General features: G+C 43.9%; 1 long non-coding RNA gene across 1 annotated transcript; it reads left to right on the top strand.

Annotated features, from left to right (window-relative positions):
* Nucleotides 1-209: 209 nt before the first annotated feature.
* LOC125164353 (uncharacterized) lies at nucleotides 210-7773 on the top strand. Its single transcript, XR_007151730.1, has 7 exons — nucleotides 210-502; nucleotides 849-974; nucleotides 4030-4666; nucleotides 5464-5529; nucleotides 6852-6997; nucleotides 7105-7207; nucleotides 7631-7773. It is a non-coding gene; the product is annotated as an uncharacterized LOC125164353 (long non-coding RNA).
* The last annotated feature ends 3771 nt before the right edge of the window (nucleotides 7774-11544 follow it).

Raw genomic sequence — 11544 nt, 5'->3', positions numbered from 1 at the left:
TGAAAAAAAAATCTTGTGTGTGTTTATTTATTTTTGAGAGAGAGACAAAGAGGGAGAGAGAGAGAGAGAATGAGCTGGGGAGGGGCAGAGGGAGTGAGGGAGACACAGACCCCAAAGCAGGCTCCAGGCTTCAAGCTGTCAGCACAGAGCCAGATGCGGGGCTCAAACTCATGAACCACAAGATCATGACCTGAACTGAAGTTGGATGCTCAACCAACTGAGCCACCCAGGCATCTTGGTTTTTTCAATTTTAAATTACTAGGTGAACATGAGAGTTTATCAGGCTCACTATCTCAGATCCTAAAGATAACAATAAAGAAGAGATGTTAGCAGTAAAATGTCATCATACAAGACCGAATTGAATTTGGTCCTTCCTCAATGCGCCTGCCCTTTCCCCAGACCATTTGTTCTAGATTCCCTGACTCTGGAGTTGGGAGCCTTAAACGCTTTCATTCTGGAATTTGCGGCCATGAGGGGTGCCCTGTGGCCTTCATCAACACAGGTGAGGTTTCTTCATTTTTTACTACATGAAGGTGGAAGTCTCTACAGGAATATTTACTAGAAAAGACATCTTGAGAGTTTACAAATTACTATGCACATAAAGCAAGGGTAAAAAATTACAAAAGTCTATAAAGTGTTGGTTTCTAATTATAGTTCCTTGCGATGTAGATAAAAGTCAGGATGGCTGCTTACCATCGAAGGGTGCCTGGGCTGTGGACCCATTTCTACAACCCAGATAAAACTAAAGTGAATGTTAGAGCAGACTTTCCACTTTTTTTTTTTTAACCAGAAGGCAGATTCTGCATTTGCATTTCATGGAAATATCTGTTCCTCTCATCACATTTTAGACATGGTTCCATGTGATGCTCCTAAGCCCCCTTGAGGCTGCTGCCATAGAAAGAGAACCCTGGACTACGGAAACCGGGCATCCTAGACTTTACGTGCAATAAGTGAGGAAGCTCCAAATTCCCTGGGTAGGACTCAAATTTCTACTATCTCTGCATCCACAACCGAACAACAGGTAACACAACGATGTAGACGATAAAGGATCAAGGCCACAGTCACCACAGCCTTCCCCCCACAACCAATCCTCATTCCCACTGACTCATTAGACCTCCCCTCAAAAGAACCCAACAATTCAGTTCTTGAGCCCCAGAGGAGTCCCTATTCCCCGCATTCGGACGGCAGTTGTGGAGGCCTCCATTTCTCCTTGTCCCTGCCCTGATCTCCCTCTTACGGATTCACCACTGAGAGAGTCACACTTCTTGGTGGAATATCAGCAAACAGAAGATGAAAAACATACACATCCTTTTTTTTGTTTTTAAACATTTATTTTTTGAGAGACAGAGTATGGGTGGTAGAGGGGCAGAGAGACAGAGGGAGTCACAGCGTTGGAAGCAAACTCCCGGCTCCGGACTGTCAGCACAGAGCCTGACGCAGGGCTCGAAGTCACAAACACGAGATCACGACCTGAGCTGAAGTTGGATGCTTAACCCACTGAGCCACCCAGGCACCCTGATACAAATCCTTTCCAACCAGCGCTGTGAGGTTCAGCCCATTGCCTTTTCTCCTCCCTGAAATGAAAATAAACCAGAAAGAGAAAACCAGATAAATGAAGTAAATGATGATGTTTCTCATCTCGGTAGGCTGACTCCGGGAATAATGAAGTTCTCACTGGAGAATTTTATTACGTACGCTTTCCATTTGGGAGAATCTTTATGCTCCTTGGAGCAAGTAGTTTGGGGTTTGTTTGGAGTTTGGTTCTTTCCCTTTATTGCAGGGGGTGCAGTGCTGGTCTAACAGCAGCATTATAAAACCCTGGAAAATACATAAAGCCTAAGAACTCTAGCAATTAGAGATGGAGTAGACCCATTATATCATCCCTCAGGCCCAGGGGAATCCGTGGAGGATTCTTTCCTAGAATAGATTTTCTAGTTCCTTATCCTGTTGATTTTCAAACGGCTCGAGGGATGGAGGGATGATTTTCAAACCACTTCCTTTAGTCCATATTTCCCCAATCTCATAATTCTCTCTGTCATAGTTTTTCAGGGCGTTTAATCCAAATGTCCCTTTTGTAAACATGACAACTGCTCTCCTTTACTCAAAATCGTGTCCACTTGTTAGAACAGACAATACTCTTCTGCAGCTGTAAACACTTCCCACTTCTTATCAGAATTCTTCCCTGATATTCTCTCTCTTTCTTTATCTCTGCCATCATAGCTGCAGGTGGGGGCAGAGAGCATACAAAAGAAACCTCAGTCGTCGGCACATGGAATTTTAGACTGTTTGAGCAGCGATGTCTCAGAATTCCAACACCAGAGCTCCTCTTGGTGTTTCAGGACTTACACTGCCAGACTAATATGTCCTTTCAGGGCCACACACAGAGCCCTCACGTCACATTGACACTCCTAGAATTTTGCAGTGCACAACCTCGACAAACCTACACAGTCCTATAAAAAAAATACCTTTCCCTCATATTCAGTAATGCCTCATTCAAGTTCAGCTTGCACATGGATGTATGTTGATGTATAGACGTGCCTATGCATGTTGGGATCATAACTGTAAAATTCTTTGGTGTGTTTTCCTCACAAGGGTCCTAATACAGTACAGGGCTGAGAGTCATGAGAAAATCAGAAACCCAGGTTGTCCAGGTGCTTTATGTAATAGATAGCCAGAGCAGAAAACTTAGAAGTTCTGAGACCAGATGTAACTTACCCACACAACAAGATCAGAAAAGGACCCCAATATCCTCTCACAGTCTACTGCTCTTACTCAGATCTTATTCTGATAATTTCCCTACTATGCCTTTGAGAATGCCTTTGTCTTCCTCTGGACTTCAGTTTTCTGAGTCGGAAATGAAGTGAGCCACATAAAAGGTAGCAAACTGGGATTCACAGAATGACTTTCCTTGCAGTGTTTAATTTCTTTTTTTTTATTAATTTTTTTAAATGTTTATTTATTTTTGAGACAGAGATAGACAGAGCTCGAGCAGGGGAGGCGCAGAGAGAGAAGGAGACACAGAATCCGAAGCAGGTTGCAGGCTCCGAGCTGTCAGCACAGCACAGCAGGGCTCGAACTCACGAACCGCGAGATCATGACCCAGGCCTAAGACAGACACTTAACCGACTGAGCCACCCAGATACCCCCAGTGTTTACTTTTTCAAATTAAGTCAATAGATTTTTTTTTTTTCCTGTAACAGTCTGAATTTTTAAACTCTAATGAATGCCACTTAGTTGCCTCCTCACCTCCATTCCTAAGGCCGGCCCCACTACCTTCTAGCTCCTTCTTTCCACTCTGAAGATATGTCACTCTGGGGTACTGGCTCCACCAGCAACTCCTCTTGGAGCTGGTGTCTCATTACGTACTTGCTGAAAGCTCTCTGAATCACTGGTTTCATCTGATAGACAAGGAGATCTGGCCAAAATTTCTCATGGCCACAATGAGCTGGAAAACACAGTAGTTTCCCGCTTCCAATGGGCTACGCACCTTCCAAGCTCAGCTCACTTCTCTCATCTGGCTACCTGTCTTCCCCCGCAGGGATTTTAGTCTGTGACTTCTGGGTGAATGGTGACGCACTACATTGTTTTATATACTATACAGATGCGTCACATGCGAATGTGGCCCTGGGTGGACACACTGTGATTCAACTGTCTATGAATTAGGTCAAATAGCAAGTTTTTACCATGTGACCAGGCTGTACTTTAAACTGACCAAACAGACTAGTGGTTTTGGCATCGTGTGAATGCTGTCTCAGTAAGGTTCTGCTGAACTTCGTGTAGAAGTATGTGCCAAATTATATGCAAATTTGTGTTTTTCATGGGAGCTGAGAGCCTTGGCACTTAATTTTGATTTTTTTTTTTTTTTAGAGCTAAGTATGTAGCATTGGCCAAGTTCTGCATGTTTAATCCTTTTAATCATTCAACATAAATCATGCTCTCAGTCCCTTAATCATTCTTGTTATTCTTCTTTGAAACTCCTCCAGTTTCCTTACATCCTTCATTGCATAAAGAAGAGTTTTTTTTTAACAGGACTGTTTCACTTCCAAGAATCCATTCTGTGATGGAAACAGTGGGGGTTAGAAGATCCAACGCCATGAGAGACTCCAAGGGAAATGCAAGGCGTGGTCCTCGAACAGTCGCAGACATTCACAGGAACTAAAAGGACGTCTGCCACATCTGACCCAGAAAACTAATTTTATATCCTTTTTTCTCATAAGTAATACAGAGAAGGGTTTATATGAGGCCTTTTGGTAACATAGTCTACATTCTTTTATTGTGTATTTATTTATTCGGCATCTACTACGTGAATGAGAGAGGTCTTGCCCTTCCCATCATGTTGAGTCTAGGGAGATAAACAGCTGGTAGGATCACATCTCTTAGGATCCGAGATTTGTCTATCATCATCCATCAACCCTTTCCCCTTTAATCTGGTCAGAGAGCTGCTAGTGAAGAGTGTCTGAGGGAAACTCTAAGGAAACACAGACCCTAGAGGAAGCAGAAAAAAGCAAAGTTGACAGAATGTCTTCGTATCGATCTACCTTTTCTTGTATCTGCTTTTTCTTTTCTCTACAGGCCCCTCCCCGTCTCCAATTTGAACATAAACTCCAGAAGAACCATGTTTTGGTCATCAGTCTACCCCAAAGCCTAGAAAGGTGCCTGCCACATAGTAAGTGCTTGAGAACTGCTTGAGGAATCAATAAACAATTGCCTTCAGCTTAGCACCTCATGCTTGGATGAGGATAATTGATACTTATTAATTTTGTGTAAAGTTTTATGCAAAGCATAGCTTCAAGACACTTCCTGAAGCCTCCCTCACATTCTAATATACCTTTCAAATCCTATTTGTGCCTGTCAGATCCTCTTAGAGAGAAATTTAGGGCCACCATTATTCAAAGCCATTTAGTCCAATAGATTCATGAATCCCCCTTGTTGGCCATCCTACCAGTTATCATTTAGCCTTTGCTTGAATACCTCTAGAAACAGCTCATTTCCTCCCAAAGCAGCCATCCTGTGCAGTCATGAGGATTAGAATACTCAAGCTTAAGTTTAGCTAAGATCTTCTTTTCTATAGCCTTTACCCATTGTTTTAGTTGTCAGAAGCTAATTAATCTTTCCTTCCACTGGCCAACCCTTCAGGTATTTTGAGACATTAGCACATCCCTCCTAAATTTTCTCTTCTGTACATTAAATGTCCCTTGTTCCTTTCTACACCTAGAAAAAGTATAGGAGAAATTCTAGCTTGGGAGTGTTGTGTATATTCACGCGAGGATTCACACACGAACAACAGGAATGCATGAGCAGGGTGTCTGTTTACGGGGAGGACGAAAGAGCTTCATAAGGAAATCAGTAACTAGTTAACAGACCATAAGTCCTCCTTCAAGAGGCATAAACCAGCATGAGAAGGGAGGAATGTTCAGGGACACGGGCTTAGCTCATTCTGTGGACCCCGTTTTCTCCCCTCAGGAACTTGTGCCAAGCTTGGGGAGAAGGAACACTGAGGATCAAAGGCCAAGATCACAGAAAGCTCTGGTCAGCACTGAAAATACAAGGCAACGCTTGTGATGTTGGACACCACATAGGATGGAGAAGTGGGGGAGAATATCGTATCACACTAGAAGGGACAACAGTGACCTACCAGGGAGGGGCGGGGGCAGACGTGAAGCCAGGGACCTGGTGGAGAGAGCAGCAGCAGGGTGCAGGGTTTGTTTAAGGAGCAGCTACAGTGGGAGGGAGGAAATGTCCCCGGGAGGGACAGCTGGCCAAAAGGGAGAGGGTCTGCATCCAGCACGCCTGAGATTCTGGGTAGCATTTGGGGAGGACTGCAGCTCTCTGAACCCGCTAAGAGAGAGAGGCTTTTTTGTTACTGTTATTCCCCAGCATCAGGAAACATGATTATAAGTCCTAATGATCACACTAGCTTCTCTCTTCCGGGTCTACGGGCCCGGCACTGCGTTAACACTGGGGCAACCCATTCAATCCTCAAAATAACCCTTCGAGGCCGGTGGTACAGTTCTTATTCTCCTTTTACAGATGAGAAAATTAACATTTAGTGGATCTATCATATCTAGAGTCACACTGCTAGTAAACAGCAGGGCTGTGAAATAGAGCTATTTCTTTCTAACTTTAAGCTTGGCTTCTCAAATGACATACAATTATGCATTTTAGTATAATTTCCTTGTATTGCAGCCCAGACGTTAGTCGTAAAGTATTTACATTTGAGTTGAATATGTTTGGTGCCTTAACCAATGCTTTAAAAAAAAAAATGCCGAACCTAAGTATATATAGCACATCATACAAAGAAAAAAAAAAGGAAAAAACTTATGCAAAGAAGTGAAGTTACTTGATTCCTGCAGGAACTCTTCTTTTTTTTTTTAAGTTATTTATTTATTTTTTGTGGTGGGAGCACAAGCAGGGAAGGGGGAGAGAGAGAGAGAGAGAGAGAGAGAGAGAGAGAGAATCCCAAGCAGGCTCCCCACTGTCAAGGCAGACTCTGATGCAGGACTTGAACCCACAAACCCTGAGATCATGATCTCAGCCAAAACCAAGAGCTGACTGAGCCACCCAGGCACCCTTGCAAGGAACTGTTCTTATCAACGGTGACAACAGGATCGTCTATTCCATGTCACCGAGCGAGAATAAGTGACCATCAGTCCCCACGTCAGTGCAGCCCTATCAGCTACAGAACTAACACTTCCTCAGTGGCTATTGCTCTGAAGCAGCCTCCTCCATCCAGCATCAAGTCAATACTGATGAAGTAGATGAGAAACACTGTCCCACGTCCCCTGTGTCCATCACCATCTTGTGTGTCCCTGGATGTTCTCCTCACCAGAGAAATTTTCTTTCTGGCCCAGGGAAAACGAAATCCTCCCATGAGTAAGTCTGGGGCATCCTGCTTTTAAAAACCTTTTGTGGGACCATAAAATACCTCACCTCACCACCTTTAAGAAGTTGGCTTCAGGAATGAGAGCAAACTGAATTGCACGGAGCTGAAAACAAGGTAAGCAGATTGTTATTTCTTCTGGCTAGAGCATATCTGACTTCCTTATTGGACTAAAGCATTTAGTAAAAGGAAACAGCCTTTTAATTGCACGTTCCTTGCAACAGCCCACAGACTCATGACCTGAGCCAGGAGCAGACTCCAGAGCAAAGTGTTGTAGACAAGCTGGTACTTTACATGCCTAAGAACACGGTCATTTACAACCCAGAGGTACTTTATTGCTAATGATCTTTGAAGTTAACAAGGTTTGCAGAAGCTTTTCAGCATTATTATTACTATTTACATCAATGGCATTAGTGATGTCCTTTATTCTTCCAAGACTTAACACTGCTAATTGGCATCAGCATAAACAGAGGTATAAATGCTATCATGCAACACAGGCGGAGCCAGCTCTGCAGCTTTGTGGGTTTAATATGGAAATGTTTGCTATCTAATGAGGACACAAAACGTTAATCTGCAGAACAAATTGTATTTATAGAGAAACGAATTATCATATGCAAATGTGACACACATCACTTGCGAAATTCCTGTTGCCGCTGGGACGGCCCTCTGTGACCTTTCTGAAATGCAGCGCTTTGAAGCAGGAGCTAATGGTTTCATGCACTGAGGCTGATTACTTTCATTTTCATACAGAAATGAGCTAAATGGGAAGGACTCTGGCTCCAGAAGAACACAACAGAGGCCTGGCCTTCGTAACTGTAAGCTGCACTCTGTTGATTTCTTATCCTTTGCTTTAAAACTCAGAGTTCTTCTACAGCGTTTGCTGTATCTGCAAAGCCAGAGTAACGAATGTTGTGACCCACTTAATAAAAGGCTTGAGATGTTCTTATCATACACGCTGTCCTATTGGATGAAGGCTATTTTGATGTTGCCTCATAATTATTTTGTTGGTGTTGTTTTTCTCTTCTTCATCGAGGAAGAAACTCCCCTGAGTATACATTGTTAAGTCTACTGAGTGGTGTTTAACTCCTTTCCCTGGGACTTTTTCCTCTTCTCTTTCAAATATATGTGTTCTCTAGTTTGAAGCCTCATGGAAGGATAAAATGCTGGAAATTAAGTGGCTTTAGCGATCACCCAGTGAGTCCAAATATTTCATTTACAGATGAGGAAAGTAGGGCCCAGAGAGGTCAGGTGACGTACCCGAGATCACACAGTGAATTGGGAGAGGGCACTGGAAGTCAGGTGCTCTTTCTATAGGCTTACGCAATGAAAATGATACGAATAAAAACAAAAACACCTCTACTTTAGCACTGCTAAGTTGAGAGCTATGTGAATGCTTGAAAGTGTTCTTAACTCTATGAAAGCTGCTGCTGGCCAAAGACCCTTGACCAGCTTACGGATATGCAGTTCTGCTACTTTCATCAGGACAGCGCAGATCTGGTTCCGCATTTTCCAAATGCCTGTCGGACTGTGAGGGCAGAAAGTGAAGGAAATGTGGCCTCTATAGTCATAGAACCCACAGTTTTCTAAGGGAGACCAACATGCAGTCAGATAATTTCAACAAAACAAGGTAAGTGCGTTATCAAAGTACTCACCTTGGGTAAAAGCATGGAGAAAGGAGACTGCACGGTGGGGTGCACGGTGGTGTTTCTATTGCTATGTAACAAATTATCTCCAACGTAGTGGCCTAAAAACACACATTTATTATTCCCGTGGGTCAGAAACTCCTTCATGTCTCAGACAGGTCCTCAAGTTGAGGGTCTCACATGGATTCGGTCAAGGTGTTGGTCAAGCTTCAGTCTTTTCTGAAGCTCAGTGATACCTTCCAAGCTCATGGGGTTGCTGGCAGAATCCATTTCCTCCTGGTCATAGGACTGAAGTACAGCTTTCTGGCTGGCTGTCAGTGAGGGCTGGTCTCAGTTCCTGAAGGCCCCCCCCGCCGCCCAGCTCCTTGCCATGTGGCCCTCCTACAATATGGCAGCTTACTTTCTCAGAGTCAGCAGGAGAATCATTCTCTTCAGGAAGGCCTGAGAGAGCAGACCTAGGCAGGCTGACTAGTGACTATGTCCCCGACATGGCCACAGAAAGAAGTTCCCGCTCAAACCTCAGAACACGCCTCCTCCCCTTGAGTAACTTATGTTTTCTAAGAAAGCAGGCTACCGATTGATGCATTCTTCCGAAGTCTGAGGTTGGAGGAAGGGGAGTGTGAGAGGCGTGGAAAGTGTGAGTAGAAGAGGGAGGGCTTCTCTCAGGTAGGGGCCAGAGGCAGGAGCCCTCAACCCTGTCCAGGCTTAGAATGACCTGGGAGCATTTTACCCTTCCCCAAACCAATTAATCAGAGTCTCTGGGGATGGTGTTTGGTGCTAGGTATTTATATAGCACAGCAAGGCTGACAGCCAATGGTTCATAGGTGACCAGTGAGAAACATTCTGTATACACTGAGGCCAAACATGTTAGATATCCTCAGACACAGTGGTTCTTAAACTTCAGGTGCATCAGAATCTCCTGGAAGACTTGTTCAAACACAGATTGCTGAGCCCCACCCCCGGAGTTTCTGATTCAGTAGGTCTGTGACCACCAGGCCCAACATTTGCATTTTTAACAAGTTCCAGGTGACACTGATAATTGCTGATCTGGGACCACACTTTGGGAGCCAATTGGCTGAGTCCACGACCCTTCCCCAGCCAATCGGCTAAGGCCATGATCCCTATAAAACCTTTGTGCTTATGAAACTCGCTCTTTCTCTCTCCGGTATCTCACGGCTGCATCGGTGCAGGTAGGGGATTGAGCTCGAGCTAGCTCGAATAAAGCCTCTTTGCTTTTGCATCAGACTCGGCTCCCTGGTGGTCTTTGGGGATCACGAATTCTGGGCATAACAGGCCCAGTCCCTCTTCTAAAGAGCTTTTACTGATTAACTCAGGCCCATCCGGGATAATCTCCCTTTTGATTAATCCCAAATCAGATGATTTGGGACCTCAGTTTCATCTACCAAATCTCTTCACATTTGGGACACGACGTGACCTGATCACAGGAGTGAAATCCCATCATTGTCAGAGGCCCCACCCACACTCAAGGAAAAGGTCTGATACATTGGGACAAAAATCCTGGGACCTAACCTAGAATGCTGCCTCCCTCAAGGGGAGAGCAGAGGGGTAGAATTCCAACAGGTTTCAGAAAGTATGAATTGAATCATAAAAGACAATTAAGGTGGGGTGCCTGGGTGGCTCAGTTGGTTGAGGTTGAGTGGGTTGACCAGGTGAGCATCTGACTCTTGATTTTCGTTTAGGTAATGATCTCACCGTTTGTAGTTTGAGCCCTGTATTTAGGCTTGAGATTCTCTGTCTTCTTCTCTCTCTGCTCCTCCTCTGTCCTCTCTCTCTCTCTCTCTCTCAAAAATAAATAAGTATTTTTTTTTAAAAGATAGAGGTAAACACCTGAGGCGAGTGTTTTAATAATTTTTTTGAAATTATTTTTCTCACCAGAGGCCTGTGTTCACAAGCTATGATTTTATTTAGGTCAGGCGTGCACTGAGCACGAAAAGAGGCATGAAATGGACGACTCACCAAGAATGAAAAAGCAGTAGAAGAAGAAGAAGGGGAAGGAGAGAGGAAAAAAGCTTTGTTAGGATGAAGGAATGAAAACGAGACACAGTCGAGAGCTTAGAAGACAAGGTGTTTCTTGGAGACTCCACGTTCTCCTTTGAAAATACGGTAATTATTTGCAGTACATGAGAGGCAAAGGAGTAATATTCCTAACATGGAAAAACTTCTCGAAAAGTAGGAAAAGAAAAAGAAGAATATTTGACTACAAAAATGGGCTAAAGATTGGAATCTTAGGGTTAGGTCCTGTCATGGGCTCCATTTTACTGACCCAGAGAGGTTAAGTTAGTTGCGAAAGGTCACAAAGTGGCAAGTGGCAGAGTCCGGGTCTGTGCAGGTAGGGAGGCAGTGCTCTCGTGGCTTGAAGACACGCTGAGACGTCACCGGTGGTTCGTTAGTCCGTGTTCAAGGACTACCCAGCGTTGAGGAGGGTTTGGGAACACAGGTACTCCCCTAAGCCACTGATGAAAATGGAAACAAATATATCTTTCTGCGACGTTTTAACCGTTTGCATCTAAAATCTTCTTTGAAGTACATAATCTTTTATGTAACATGTCTTTCATGTTCTTTTATCCCAGGGAAAACAGTGTTTGTAGAAATATTTAGTTCTAAGAATATCTATCAAGTTACTCCTAATAAAAATATATTTAAAAAAAATTTTTTTTCAATGTTTATTTATTCCTGAGAGAGAGAGAGAGCGAGCGCGAGAGAGACAGAGTGTGAGTGGGGAGAGGCAGAGAGAGGGAGACACAGAATCCAAAACAGGCTCCAGACTCTGAGCTGTCAGCACAGAGCCCAACGCAGGGGTCAAACCCATGAACCATGAGATCATGACCTGAGCGGGAGTCAGACACTTAACCGACTGAGCCACCCAGGTGCCCCAGATAATTTTTTTTAATGGAAGCAAACAGAGGTTACATCAATGATTCTGCATTCATGCAGTGGAATACTCTACAGCAATTGCGACTGTATTTTCTATCTTTTAGGGTATTAATAGGAAAACTGTAC

The sequence above is a fragment of the Prionailurus viverrinus genome, chromosome B1, assembly GCF_022837055.1.
Source record: "Prionailurus viverrinus isolate Anna chromosome B1, UM_Priviv_1.0, whole genome shotgun sequence".
Classification (NCBI taxonomy): Eukaryota; Metazoa; Chordata; class Mammalia; order Carnivora; family Felidae; genus Prionailurus; species Prionailurus viverrinus.
Note: the sequence above shows the minus strand (reverse complement) of the source record. Positions and strands in the feature narration are given on the sequence as shown.